At 41.2% G+C, this 15,302-nt stretch overlaps 1 protein-coding gene and 1 long non-coding RNA gene across 2 annotated transcripts in view; one reads left to right on the top strand and one right to left on the bottom strand.

The window, feature by feature from the left end:
• Nucleotides 1-15,302, top strand: part of MED4 (mediator complex subunit 4) — a 1,135,161-nt gene that overhangs the window by 651,849 nt on the left and 468,010 nt on the right. The window lies entirely within an intron of this gene.
• The window catches only part of LOC126940483 (uncharacterized), a 65,436-nt gene that overhangs the window by 46,396 nt on the left and 3,738 nt on the right, over nucleotides 1-15,302 (bottom strand). The window lies entirely within an intron of this gene.

The raw sequence follows: 15,302 nt of genomic DNA, 5'->3' as shown, positions 1-15,302 counted from the left end.
TCTGGGACACCCAAAGGGCCATAGCTCTTCTCTCCTTGTCACCCACAACATGGTGAGAGGGTGGCTGGGGCATGTATTTCAGCCTGGTTTGTGTTACAGCTAGCTCTTTTAGTCCTGCCATCTGGCAGGTCCTGAGTTCTTGTCCCACGTGCAGGAAGAATGAGGTACACAAATAAGTGAATGGTGAGCAAGGCAGAAAGGAGCTTCATTGAGCAGCAGAACAGTTCTCAGGAGACCCTAAGTGAGTAACTCCTTTCTGCAGGCAGGTTGACCAGTGAGTGTCCAGCCCTCAGCAGAGAGGAGACCCAGAGTGGATAGCTCCTATCTGCAAGCAGGAAGGTTGTCCCATCATCAGCCTGAGTCTGGCTGAGTCTGGGGTTTTTATGGGCTTCAGAGGGGAGGGAGTGCATGCTGATTCATCTGTGAGTGGCCATGGATGGGCCAGGAAAAAGCGCCATAAATTCTCACCCCATTTGCAGAACTGGCAGCCTGGCCCCCCGGCTTCACGTCATCCCTGGCTTGAAGGTGGGGCTTCACTGGGGACATGTCCCTTTCCACCCAGAAGCCTGTCTGCCTCCTGCCACCATCAACCTGCCCTCTATGGCACCCATGGCACCCAAGCTATTTGTGCTCAGGGATGTCTGCAGGCCCCTGCAGAGTTGCCCTCAGCACCCCCTCATCCTCCCTCCAGTGCTCATGTCCGAGCCCAAAGTCTGAAGGGAGCTGAGGTGGCAGGGGGCTGGCATGTCAGTGCTGCTCCAAGCATGTGCACACTTGGTCAGGTTGCAACAATGCTTGGGCTTGGCCTCAACTTTGCTCCAAAATTGGAACAGGCACTAGGAGCAGGGAGAGGCCAAGCAGTGGGAGCAGGCACTTTTAAGCCTGCAGGTGCAGGGGTGCTTCCTGGTTCCCCAAGAGCACAGGGATGTCTGGGTCCTCAGCCACAGCTGGGTGGCTGCCACTGTGCCCAGGAGGGCAGAGGTCTACCCCTCCAACTCAGAAGCTCCCACCTGTTCCCTGCTCCTCTCAACTTCATGGAGCCTGCAGCCCTCACTGCACCTTTCCCACTGCAGCTGGCATCATGACTGCTGCTGCCATTGATGTTTACTCTTGAACACAGCCACTGCATAATAAAAGGTCTCATGCACAGATGCATTGATATAACCCTTCTGGGATGCTCTGCTCCATTTCTTCCCTCCATGAAGCTGAACTGGTAAACTGATCAAGACTTAATCTGAGGGATGATCTAAGCATCTTTATTTCTGGTCTCTTTTTCTTGATTTATAATTGTCTGGTTGTTCTCACAGTAGCAGTTTGCTAGTGACTTGCGTTGGGCATGCATGGGATGTGTATCTCATGCTTCCTTCTACTTTACCCAAAAGTCATGTCATAAGGGTCATGGGCTTGAGACCAGCTAACAAGTAAAATACAATGGATACGATCATTTTAGTTTTAAAGAAAAAGTACTTGGAATCAAAGTCAAAATCTCAAGGGACTGCTTGGTAATCAAAGATGGTAGCTAAATTGTTTTACATATAGAAGGAACCAAAGAGGCTGGAGGCTGTGAGGTGGAAGGATCAGAAGGAAAACCACCTGTAGTAGGATGGGGCAAGGAGAGACGAGAAATGACAGTGGGGATTTGCAGACTGTATTCTGTGCAAATACCTTGCCAACCTTCTCTTTTTTCTTATCTGTGAAATATTCAGTAAAGTGTACATGGTTCACTAAGGCATTATATGAGTAGATTCTTGATGGAATTCAAAGAAAAGGAGGAGACAGATGACAGTCTGGATTCTACCACTTGCAAGTTCAGAAACTCAAGACAAACTAACTTAAGGAAGAGAAAAGGAAAGTAAGTTGGCTTATAAAACAGGGAAGTCTGGGGATGAATTTAGATTTAGGCATAGTAAATAACATTGTTTTCTCTCTCATTTCCCTTCTCTCTCCTGCCATTCAATCTCTCTCTCTCTCTCTCTCTCTCTCTCTCTCTCTCTTTCTATCCATGGCTGCTTCTGTTTTCCTCTTTCTGTTGGCCTCACTCTTTTCCTTTCCACTGAAGACAGGGTTCCTCCATGCAACCAGGGAAGGCACCCACTGGTAGCCCCAGATTCACATTCTCCCAGCTCAGCCATCGCAGCAGAAAAGCAATTCACTCACCACATTTGTGAATCAATTCAAAGGAAAGCTGTTCCTGCTGAATCATGTGGCCATTCTTAAACCAATCAGTATATCAAGCATATAATGAACCATGAGTGACCCAGTCTGGATCACATGACTGTCCTGTGGCCAGAAAGTGATTGACATCCTGTCAGTCCATTTGTGGTACTATAACAAAATACCTGAGACTGGGTAATTTTAGAAAGAACAGAAATTCACTTCTTACATCCCTAGAGACTGGCAAATCCAAAATCAGGGCACAAGCATCTGCAATCTGGTAAAGGCCTTCTTGCTGTGTCCTCCTATGGCAGACGATAGAAGGACAAAAGGGCTCAAACTCCTTCCATCGAGCCCTTTTACAATGGCATGAATCCATTCATGAGGGCAGAGCCTATATGACCTAAACACCTCCCAAAAGTCACCATCTTCCAACATTGGGGATTAAGTTTCCAACACATGCATTTGGGAGGACACATTCAGACCACAGCTTAACCCCATCCAGACCATATGGAGTTAGGAAAATGTTCCCCAAGACAAATGGGATACTGGGACCAAATGTGTTGGGCAGGAAACAAGAACAACAATAACAAGACCAAATAACCCAACAGCTTCCCCAGTCCACTATACTATGTTATGTTTTCTGTCTTTAAACTAAGATTAAATCACCACCCCAGAACTGGGCAATCCATATTCTCCTACCACTGTGAAAGTGTTGAATGGATGGTGTGAAGAAATAAAAATGGGCCTAACAAGGACTGAGAATATCATTTTTGAGTCAGAAGAAAATTATGGAAAAAACTGGGTTTGGCTTGGCAGCCTTTGCAGGGATGCCAAGTTCATGACAGAATGGATTCCTAGAAATAAGATTAAGATGTCAAAGTATGTTCATATTAATATTGACAGATTTTACCAAACTGCACTACAAAGAAGGGATTTCAGTGTACACTCCCACCAGCAATGCCTGTTTCCCACACCCTCACCAAGACTTTATATTATAGAACTATTTAACCTCTTTCCTCTGAATAGTTTATATGATGGCTTTGTAAGGCAGGGTAGCTTGCAATTAATCGTGAGAGAAAATACACGTTTTTTTTCCCCTAGATTTCTTAGCTGAGGATGAATTATTTCTTTTGTGTATGTGATAATCTATGCCTATAATGTCTATTTTATTTCCTTTTTTAAAATGAAAGCGTGTTTTAAAATAGAGTTAGTAATGTGCAGTTACTCAATATAGAGAACATGTGTGTTTCTTAGACCAATTCCATCAGTGTAGAATGTGATTTCATTTCAGGAGTTTAAGTGAACAGACTGAGACAAATATTAAAAAATATAAAAAATTAAAATGCCTGAGAGATAAAACAGTTTTCATAGGAAAGAGAAAATCTTCTGGAGAAATAAGCTAATTTTAAATTAAACAGACTGCATTCCCAAATTCACGTGGTGTATTTATGAAGCACTGTTGGAGAGAATCTGTGCTTCATGACCTGACACTGCTGAATGGCACAATCCTCCCACGAACACCAGGGCTGGCCTATACCTGTGGTTTTGCCCCCAAAAGGCAAGGGCAAAGGTTACACTCAGCCAGAGTCTTAAATGCCTGGCTAAAAAAGGTTTGAAACAAAAAAGCAAATATAAGTAGGTTTTCATTTATTCTTTTTCCAAAATGCCAAAAGCAGATATTTATTTATTTATTTGAGATAGGGTTTGTTTTGTCACCCAGGCTGAAGGGCAGTGGGAGGATCATAGCTCACTGCAGCCTTAAACTCTTGGGCTCAGGTGACTCCCTGACCTCCACCTCCCCAGTAGCTAGGACTACAGATGTGCACCACCACACCCAGTTATGACCAGGCCCATTCCAGAAATTATAAGAACACTCCAAGGTGCTAGAGATGGGGGTCTCACTATGTTGCCCAGATGGTCTCGAACTCCTGGCCTCACTGGATTGCCAAAGTACTGGGATTATGGGCATGAGTCACTGCGCTTAGCCTTTTTTTTTTTTTTTTCTTTGAGACAGAGTCTTGCTCTGTCGTCCAGGCTGGAGTGCAGTGGCATAATCTCGGCTCACTTCAACCTTCACCTCCCAGGTTCAAGCGATTCTCCTGCCTCAGCCTCTCTAGCAGCTGGGATTACAGGTACACACTACCATGCCCGGCTAATTTTTTTGTATTTTAATAGAGACGCGTTTTCTCCGTGTTGGCCAACCTGGTCTCGAACTCCTGGCCTCAAGCAATCCACCTGCCTCAGCCTCCCAAAGTGCTGGGATTACAAGCATGAGCACCCACACCCAGCCTGGCCTTAATTTTTTAAATAAGAGGTTGTATATGTGTTTTACCTACTGGATTTAAATAGAAATTTTCTATTAAGACTAGTTATATATTAAGATAGAATTAGCCATGTAAGCCTTCTGATATTGTAGCAACAAACACAGATGAAATGAAAGGATGCAATTTATACATTCTCATGAAATGGTCACTTGAGTTCCACTGAAATCTGCATTCATAGCCTAAATGTAGTAAATTGAGATAATATGGATAATCTCAGTCAAAACTCGCTTATCTCATCATTATCTAACTATAGCAGGTCCAAGTTATGCCATGTGACTCAGCTCTTCATTTTCTAAAACTTTAAAGTTTTAAATCCATAGGAAGTTTCATACATTTTAAAAATATACTATAAAAACATGCTGGATTCAGACAGACCTGGGCTTGGTACTCAGTTCATCTTGAACAAGTTACTCAACCTCTTTAAGTCCCTCTTTTATAAAATGAGGACAGTGACACAGTGCTCATCTCATGGAGTTATTGTGAGGCTTAAAATGGGTCATATGTAAGGGCTTAGAGCAATGCCTACACATAATATGCATGCTCCAATATTGTCATTATCACTATGGTTAATGGCACATGGTACCTAGTACATAGCGCTCAATAAATGTTAGTTCCTTTTCTCCTTAACAGAAGCTCTTGTCGCCATGGTTCTGCATATCAAATCACTTGCCATATACATGTCTTACCACTAATTTATACCCTAAAGCCAAATCAGTTGAGGGTAAAGGAGATACACTGAGACAGGAGTTTGCGGGACAATGCTAAAAACATCAACTTTGTATCTAAAAAATAGTTTTGATCATATTCTGTGAACAGAAGAGAATTATATGACTTAGTGGTGTCAGCTTTCTAGCATTATCTTCAAAACACGATTCTCCATTTCACGGTGGATGCATTCATAGGGATCCATAGGCCTGTATCCTCTGACGAGCCTAGAAAGCATCAGAATAATCCTCTTCAAGTCCCAAACACTGAAAGAAAAAGGGAGGGGACCAGCAGGCTTCCTGAGGATTGTCTCTTTGGGGCAGAAAATCCTCTGAGCTTTTTGGAAGATGTGGGAGACATATCTGATCCATGAGGTGGTTCAAGTGGTCCTAGTGGGGAAGGAAAGGGAACAGGGAACTAGGAAGACTGGTTAAATGAGGGCCTGGACATTCCCATGAATGAAGTAGGTGGCAGTGCTGGGTCATAGGTGACGAGGAAAGACAGACTGCTATGGAAAATGCTGAGATACAGGGGTGTGCTGGGAAAGCATTCTAGGACATTGAAACCCCTAGTGAGCCAAGGAAAAGCTAAATCCTAATCGAAGAGAAGTCCGAAAGAAAGACCTGTCAATCTTGTGGAAAGAGATCAGAAATAGAAGTGGGTTGAGGTGAAAAGTAAATAGAAGAGAGCATGGGGCATAGCCACAGAGCCCGGAGCATTGCATTGCATCTTCCCGGTTTCTCAATAGTGTAGGTCCTGCCTACTTGGCAGCCCTGTTGTAAACTATTGACTGATAATCGCCTCCAAATTTGCCTGTCTTACTCTTCATTTCTCCTTCTACAAATGACTTGAGAAGTCCCCTGGGAATAGAATCAACAGCCGTTTGGGTGGTGCTGTTGGGACAGGGTTTCAGTCCCACGGGCCATACCCCAGGCTGCATAGCTCCAGGGGATAGGGTCAGAAATTTTCTATAGACCTCTCTCTCAATTTTAATTTTGGAAATCCTAAAGCTGAGTTTACCTCAAACCCATCACAAGGGTAATTATCTCAAAGTACAAAAAAATTTAAAATGTTCATGTTGTTTCTTATTCCACTGCCACGTATATGAGATCATCAGTTTAGACTATACTACTGAGCTTTAGAAACATTATACCAGGTCTTGCAAAATGAGACGATACATCCGTTTCCAAGGTTTCTCTAGTGACTTGTGTCTGAGGCCCCAAACCCTAGCTAGGAACTAGCATACCAGATAGGAATCTCAGGAGAGAGGATTAAATGGACACTGGTTCTAAATAATACAGACTCAATACCGTTTCTTCTAGGTGGGGCTCTTTAACTTTCTCACTGACCCATGCATTGTGATTATTTCACAGCTGGGATGGCATTCATGAGCCAAAGCTGACGTGAGATTCTGGATTTTGAACAGCTTGGTGGGGAGACAGCCCCAAACTTCCTTCCAGGTTGCAGATTTGCTACAGTATCTCCAGACCCACGTTGACTCAGACTGGAATGGCAATATCAGGTTTGAGCTTCTGCTGTTCCCCAGAAAACTTAGGAAGGACTCAACTGACCTCCAACTAGATTTCAGAACAGTCTGTTCCCTAAAGTGAAATTTGGGTGAAGAGCCAGTTTTGTAGGAAGGCTGAAAATGATCAGGCCCATTCCAGAAGTTACAAGAACACTCCAAGGTGAGGGTGTGAGGAACACCACCCCACTGAAGACCCTAAAAGGAGAACAGAGAGAGGATATCAAGGCTCCAGTATGGACCTGGGATTGATGTTTTTGTACTGGGGTCAGGATCACATCTTTATCTGCATGTATGGGGAGGTGATTCCTACTGTCAGTCATCAAGTGAAGAGGTGGATCTGTCCAACCAAAACACAATCTGCAGATGTCTTGGCTTAGTTTTACAAGTTCCATGCTGGCTGCCAGGAGCCAGCTTTTCCTCCTTTAGAGCTCTGACCCAAGGATGGAGAGAAAAATCTTGTTTTCAGTTTAACCCTTCTGAAGACTCCAATGATGCTAAGCGAAAACAAGAGAGAAACGACCAAAGAGACTATACAATGTAAGTATTTGCCTAAATCCTGCTTTCTCCTCTCCTCTCCATCTCAAAACCACCACTCAAATTCCTCTGGATTCCTTCAACCATGTCTATTTGTTTCCCTACATCCAACTTGTCCCCTTCATGTCATCCTCCAGAGCATATCTGCTCTCTGTTTAATATTTATCAACACCCTTGAGGAACTGCCTTTCTAGATTCATCTCCAGCCTCGGCTCCGCACGTTTCTTTCTGGCATTTTTGACTTGACTTTATGAGATCCAGAGAGTAAGTTTATAGCTTACGTTGAATTTGTCACAACAGCTTTCATAATGCAGGGCACGCAGCACTGAGCCTATTTCCTTTGTCTACTGTGATAGCCTGGCCTTGACCCCCTGTGCAGGACCAGCCATTTGAAGAGTTACTAACAAAAGAAAGAAGACCTTTTTTCAATTTTATTCTGGAAGCCTAGAGATTTTTTAAAAATATCCTTTTGGTTTTAAGAATATGCAGTGTCTTAGGAGAATTAAATGGATCCAAGAAATTGAAATTTCTTAAAGGTAGGCTAAAGGGAGACTGCTTATCATTTTTACCACTAAGTGAAAAATGTACTAATTTCATTTTTCTAGTGAGTAGAAAATGTCTCTCTATAAAACTCATATTTTTCTGAAAGTATTTTTTCCGACAAGATGACTGTGTTCCACTGGACTAGAAAGCATTATTAAGTATAACAATAAACTACACAAAGAAAAAAATCACAAAAATTTTCAGATCAGGAAATGCTTAAATGTTTCCAAAAATATTTGTCAGTAAATGTTATTCTAGAATTAAAACATTTCCTGTTGATGATCATGCCATGGAAAAAATCATGTAATGCCAGTTATGAGATCTTATATATTTGGGAAAAAAAACCATTATAAGTAACATGAGATAAATAGGAATCATACTTTTTAAAAAAGATTATTATTCATGTAAAAACTTAAACCTTAAACAATTATAAAAGTACAAGAGAGAAATAAATTAGTCAATATTTCAACTCTCAGAAATGATCACTCAGTATTTAAGTATTTCCAAGCAGGTCTCAGTGTGAATAGACACACTTGTGTTCAATTTTACATACATAGTTTTTATGACTTGTATTTCTATCAGCAACACATCCTAGACAGCTTTCCCTGTCAAAAACTCTGCAGTATTAGTGTTCACAATTGTGCATTTGTGTCACATGTATCCATTGGGATGTTCCAATCAGCAGCACCTCTCCAAACAAGTCCTCATGTGACAACATAAAAAAAGCAGGAAGGGAAGGAGGGGGCAGCTGGGTAGGTAGGTGGGCGTGTGTTTTCAGAAGCTTCCTAGTGGACTTCCTTGTATGAAATTGAAGCATGATATTTACCTGACCCCTTCGTGGGACTTGCAAAGGGGCTGTCTTGTTTACTCAGTCCACAAGCTCTCAACCCCTTGAGGGAGGCAGCATGCGAGCAAACGGGGCAGGAACTGGAGTGCACGGGTGCTGGAACTAGCCGGCTGCTTCTGTGCCAGCAGGAGTGAACTCCACTCACCTGGATTTGCTGCACTCCACTCCTCATGGGAGGCAGCACATAGGTGAGCAGGAGCCAGGGTGAGTGCTTTTTGGTGCTGGCCGGAGTGAACTCTGTGCAGGCCCTGTGGCAGCATCTGGGGGGCTGGTGGGGGTGCCTGCAACCCCTGAAACCCCAGAGGCAGTGCTACAGTGCCCTTTTAGCTTTGCCTGCTATACACAGACAACTTGAGTGTTAACAGTTCAGTGGGCCCTCTGCCTTTTCATATGAGGCGACTGCCTTCTGCCAGTGAGGGCAAAGGGCAAGTGCGACAGCTTTTTTGTATCCTCACTCATGGCTCCCGAGCTCTAGTCCAGCATCCAGGAGAAATTAGGTCTCATGAATTAATTGAAGGATGGTAAATGCATGGATTTTATTGACAATGAAAGTGATCATCACCAAGAGAGGGAGCTGAAAAGGTGACAAGACACGAAGGTAATCTTCCCCTGAAGTCTGGCAGTCTCCAGTCAGATTCTTCTCCAAAGTTACACCATCAAGCTGTCCTTCTGAAGTCAGGCCACTTCTCTCTGATGTCCAGTCATAGTCCCTGACATTCAGCTGCTTCTCCTCTCTCTGCCAGCTGAGCCTAGGGTTTTTATAGGCACAGGATGGGGGGCAGGGTGGGGCCATAGATGCTTTGGAAAAGGCAACATTCGAGCAGGGAAACAGTGGTGTAAGTTCTAACTTTGGGCTGCAGTCTCAGGCTTTTCAGCTTGAGATGGGGCTTCACCAGGGACCTGCCCTTCTTTGCCTAGAATTTCTCTGTCCCCGTCCCTATCAAAATGTCTATGGTTAGGACCAGTCACATGGCCACCCCAGACACTGTGAAGTGAGGATGAATTGATATGACTGTCTCAGACAAGCCAGACTTACTCCTCTGTGATTGTCACAAAAAGCAGAGTCGTGGGCAATAAAATAAGCTTAAATTCATGAATTCACAACCAAACCAACAAACAAACTCAATTAGTGGCCATTGCAGACTGCTAATGTCCAACCCATTATTATAAAATTATTACAAAAACTGACAAATTAGGAGACAGAATCAAATGCTTATCATGCTTTTCCTATGTCATTAGGAAATCAAATCATTGAGGAAGGAGGTTTCCCTTTATAAAAGCATGTCAGCTAATAAATGAAGATGAAAGTGATAGGGTTAGGACCATTTCCAATATCTGCTGAGTTAATGGATCTAGGTATTGAGCACTAACAACTACCAATATCACAGAAAGAAACAACCCAACATTATATGCCTCCTGGTGGAAGGACACAACACCATCTAGGAATTCATCTTGCCAAAAAAATAGAACCTGAATCTAACCAAGACCCTAGATCCAATCACACCAATTTGAGGGAACTATGAAGGGTACATTCAAGGAAATCAGATTTTGGAAAACTCAGTGATTGGCACAATTGTAGGCTACAGTTTGTTTACACCTCTACTTGTTTTTTTTTTCCTTTTTTTAAATTTATTTTTTATTATTATACTTTAAGTTTTGGGGTACATGTGCACAACGTGCAGGTTTGTTACATAGGTATATATGTGCCATGTTGGTTTGCTGCACCCGTCAACTTGTCATTTACATTAGGTAGTTCTCCTAATGTTAGCCCTCCCCCAGTCCCCCAATCCCCAACAGGCCCCAGTGTGTGATGTTCCCCTCCCTGTGTCTATGTGTTCTTATTGTTCAACTTCCACTTATGAGTGAGAACATGAGGTGTTTGGTTTTCTTTTCTTGTGTTACTTTGCTGAGAATGATGGTTTCCAGTTTCATCCATGTCCCTGCAAAGGACATGAGCTCATCCTTTTTTATGGCTGCATAGTATTCCATATACACCTCTACTTGTTATAATTCATGATGTACAGAAAAACCTTTAGGCCAAACTTAAAATATGTAAGAAGGCAGCTTTAAGCTAAACTTGATTTAACAATTATAAATGTTTCTTATCAGAGTTAAGGTATGTGTTAATGTTAATTCTGGCTAGCTTTTCCTGAATTCCAAAAGGGAGGAGGGTATAAGGAGGCATGTCTGACTCCTCCTTCCCATCATGGCCTGAACTAGGTTTTCAGGTTAACTTGGAGTGCACTTGGCCAACAGTAGGGGTCCATTCAGATGGTTGAGGGGCTTAGAATTTTATTTTTGATTTATAACCATTAAGCACGAACCTAGCTTTCAGCATATGTAGCCACTTACTAAAGATTTCTTTGATCAAAAATGACTACAGACTATTAATCAAATATTTTTCTCATCATCAGTTAAAACATTTCTATTCCTTTGGCCTATTATTATGGAGGAATATATTAATCAATTTCTTAACACTGAATCATATTTACATCACTGAAAGGAACCCAATCTTGGTAATCGTACAATATATTTTTAAAATTATTGCTAGTTTCTATTTGTTACATTTTATTTAGTATATTTTTCCTACTCAATATGCAAAAAATGTGCAATCTTTATCACGCTTTGGTATTAGTTGGCTTTGCAAAAATCTTAAAATATTAAGGAAACACTAAGTCTAATCCTCCATTTTTAAAGGTAAAGATTTTTGAGGCCCTGAGAATATTAAGTGATTTACTAAGTTAAAATTATTTTTTATTCTTTTTTTATTCCCTGCAAGTGTTGCACATCTACTTTTATTTATTTATTTATTTATTTATTTATTTATTTATTTATTTTTTGAGTTGTGGGGTTTCGAAAACTCTGTCACTCTGGCTGGAATACAGTGGCACAATCAAGGCTCTGCGGCCTTGAACTCCTGGGCTCAAGTGATCCTCCCACCTCAGCCTCTCTAGTGGCTGAGACTACAGACATGAGACCACATCCCATTAAGTTCTTTTCTCTCTCTCTCTCTATGTGTGTGTGTAGAGACAGGATCTTAGTGTGTTGCCCAGGCTGGTCTTGAACTCCTGGCCTCAAATCATCCTCCTTTCTCAGCCCCACAAAGTGCTGGGATTACAAGTGTGAGCCACCACACCTGGCCCTTTTCTACTCTTTATATCTAGTCTTGCTAATTTCAACTCCTAAAATTTTCTGAAATCCATGTTCTCCTCTCTCTTTAAGCCCACGCCACTGTCACATTGAGTTCAAGGAGAGCTGGTTTCCTGCCAGGGTTGATGTAATAGTGTCTTCAAGTGGTTTCCGTGGCTCCCAGATCACCCTTCTCCCCATTGGCATGACGGTGAGCCATCATGTTGTCCTCCTGCTTAAAATCCTTTGTTAGATCCTATGATACATCTTGCTGTTACATTGACAAGGCCTTCTATTATTTGGCCCATTTACCTTTACCTCTAATTTGGAAAGAGGCCACATGGTCCAGTGGAAAAGCTCCAGATGGAAATCGAAGATGGATTTGAGTCCTAGTTCCACCTCTTACTACTTATGTGACCTTAGGCAAGTTACCTAATCTAAGTCTTCACTATCTCACCTGTAGGATGGGGCAAAAATGACTTAAGTTGCCAATAATTGTAATGTTGACAAAAAGAGTCAAACTCTGTAAAATATTTGAAGGGATTTATTCTGATCCAAATATGAGTGACAGATTGCTCATGATGCAGCCCTCAGAAGATTGTGAGAATATGTGCCCAAGGTGGTCAGGATACAGGATACAGCTAGGTTTTATGCATTTTAGGGAGAAATAAAACATCAATCAATATATGTAAGGGGTATATTGGTTTCGTCCAGAAAGATGGGACAACTGGAAGGAGTGGCTTCCATGTTATAGGTAGATTCAAAGTTTTTCTAATTGGCAATAGGTTGAAAGAGTTAAATTGTTGTCTAAAGCCTTAGAATCAATAGACAGGAATGTCTGGGTTAAGATAAGGGGTTGTGGAGACCAGGGTTTCCATTATGCAAATAGAACTAATAGAAGGGGATGTCTGGGTTAAGATGAGGGGTTGTAGAGACCAAGGTTCTCATTATGCAGATGAAGTCTCCAGGTAGCAGGCATCAGAGAGAATAGATTATAAAAGTTTCTTATCAGGGGTAATTCTCTCCTGAAACAAGAAAAAGGAGAGAGAAGGAAGGGGATTCTCTTTAGAATATTGATTTTCCATTTGCAGGACTACTTCAAGATATGGCAAAGAAAATATATTTAGGGTTAAAATATTTTGATTTCCTTCCTTATCTATCATGTGATATTATGCCAGAGTCAGGTTGGAAAGTAGGTCACGTTATGTAGCACTAAATAAAACCCGTCTGATGAGACTATGGTTTGGAGGGCGTGACTCCCAAGGGCCCAACATGGTGAAACCTAATCTCCACTAAAAATACAAACATTAGCTGGGTATGGTGGTGCGCCTGTAGTCCCAGCTACTTGGGAGGCTGAGGCAGGAGAAGCACTGGAACCTGAAAGGCAGATGTTGCAGTGAGCTGAGATCATGAAACTACACTCAAGCCTGGGCAACAGAAGGAGACTCTATCTCAAAAAAAAAAAAAAAAAAAAAAAAAAAAAAAAAAAAAAAAAAGCTATTTTAAACTATTAATTTTTAAAAATTTATTTTTTAATTAACAACATGATCTTTTGATATATGGATACATTATGGAATGGCTGAATCAAGCTAAGTAATAAATGCATTACCTCATATACTTATCATTGTGTGTGTCTGCTGAACACATTTAACATCTACTTTCTTGGCAATTTGTAAATATACAAAACATTGTTATTAACTACAATCACCCTATTGTACTGTAGGTATCTTGAACTTATTCTTCCTACCTAACTGAAATTTTTTATTCTTTGACCAATATCTCCCTGATCCTCCCCAGTCCCAGTGCCTAATAACCACCATTGTGCTGTCAACTTCTATGAGTTCAACATTTTAAGGTTCCATATGTGAATGAGATCATGTGGCATTTTACTTAATGAACTCCATGTTCATCCATGTTGTCACAAATGACAGAATTGTCTTTTTTTTTTTTTTTTAAGGTTGATTGATTTTTGACAAGGCTGTGAACACAATGGGGAAAGAACAGTCTCTTAAAAAAAAATGGTGTAGGGAAAATTGGATATCCCTATGCAGGAGAATGAAATGAAACCTTTTTCTCACACCAAATACAAAAATCAACTAAAAATGAATTAAAGACTTAAAACTTAAGGACTGAAACTATAAAACTACTATAACATAGGGGAAACTCCATGACATTGTTCTGGGCAATGATTTTTTTGAAGATGACCCCAAAGCACAGGCAACTAAAGCAAAAATAGACAAACAGAATTACATCAAACTATAAATCTTCTCTACAGCAAAGAAAACAATCAACAGAGTGAAGACAAAAGCTAGCACGTTGGAGAAAATATTTGCAAACCATACATTTGTTAGGGCATTAATATCCAAAATATGTAAGGAATTCAAACAATTCAATAGCAAGAAAACAACCCAATTTAAAAATGGGCAGAGCATCTGAATAAACATTTCTCAAAGAAGAGATACAAATGGCCAAGTAGATGAAAAAAAGTTCAGCATCATTAATCATCAGGGAAATGCAAATTAAAGCCACGACGAGATACCATCCCACACCTGTAAAAATGGCTATTATAAAAAAGATGAAAAATAACAAGTGTTGGCAATGATGTGGAGAAAAGGGAACCTTTGTTGATGGGAATGTAAATTAGTACAGTCATTACGAAAACCAGTGCAGAAGTCCTCAAAAAATTAAAAATAGGACTATTTTTAGCAGTCTCACTACTGAGTATATGTCCAACGAAAATGAAATCTGTACGTTGAAGAGATATCTGCGCTCCCATGTTCACTCCAGCATTATTCACAATTGTCGAGATACAGAATCATCCCTAGTGTCCATTCACGAATGAATGGTTAATCTCCTCCCGTTGCCCTATTCCCTCCATAGAGCCTTTGTTTCAGCCTTACTGAGCAATTTATAATTCTCAAACACATCACATTTCTTATTCTACTTAGAATACTTCCCTTCCCTAACACTTTCATCCCTGACCTTTGTTCTCTTAGCTAACTTATATACACACTGACTCAGCCTCCCGAGTGGCTGGGATTACAGGCACCCACCACCATGCCTGGCTAATTTTTGTATTTTTAGCAGAGATGGGTTTCACCATGTTGGCCAGGCTGATCAAGAACTCCTGACCTCAAGTGATCCACCCATCTCTGCCTCCCAAAGTGTTGGGATTACAGGCATGAGCTACTGCACCCAGCCCACACTAAAAACTTAATGCTAAAGTTATCTGTTTTGGAAAGCCTTCTTTGATCACCTCTTGTATTTTGTCATTCTTTCAGTATTGCCACAGTAAGTGTATATGTGCCTATTATCATCTTTATCACTTTTGTATTCTAATGCCAATTCTAATACCATGCTGAGATGCACAATGCTATACAGCATGGTAATAGCATGTATCAGTAAAGGTGCAGTGTGACTGATATCTCTACAAAACGCAGAGCTGGGCAGTGCACCAATTTAATGAAGTCTCAAGGAATTTAAGTTCTAGAAAACTAAGGTGCTACCCAAGGTCATTTACCTAATCAATGGCACA

Source organism: Macaca thibetana, chromosome 17 (genome assembly GCF_024542745.1).
Source record: "Macaca thibetana thibetana isolate TM-01 chromosome 17, ASM2454274v1, whole genome shotgun sequence".
NCBI classification, from domain to species: domain Eukaryota; kingdom Metazoa; phylum Chordata; class Mammalia; order Primates; family Cercopithecidae; genus Macaca; species Macaca thibetana.
This window is presented reverse-complemented; position numbering and strand designations above follow the sequence as displayed.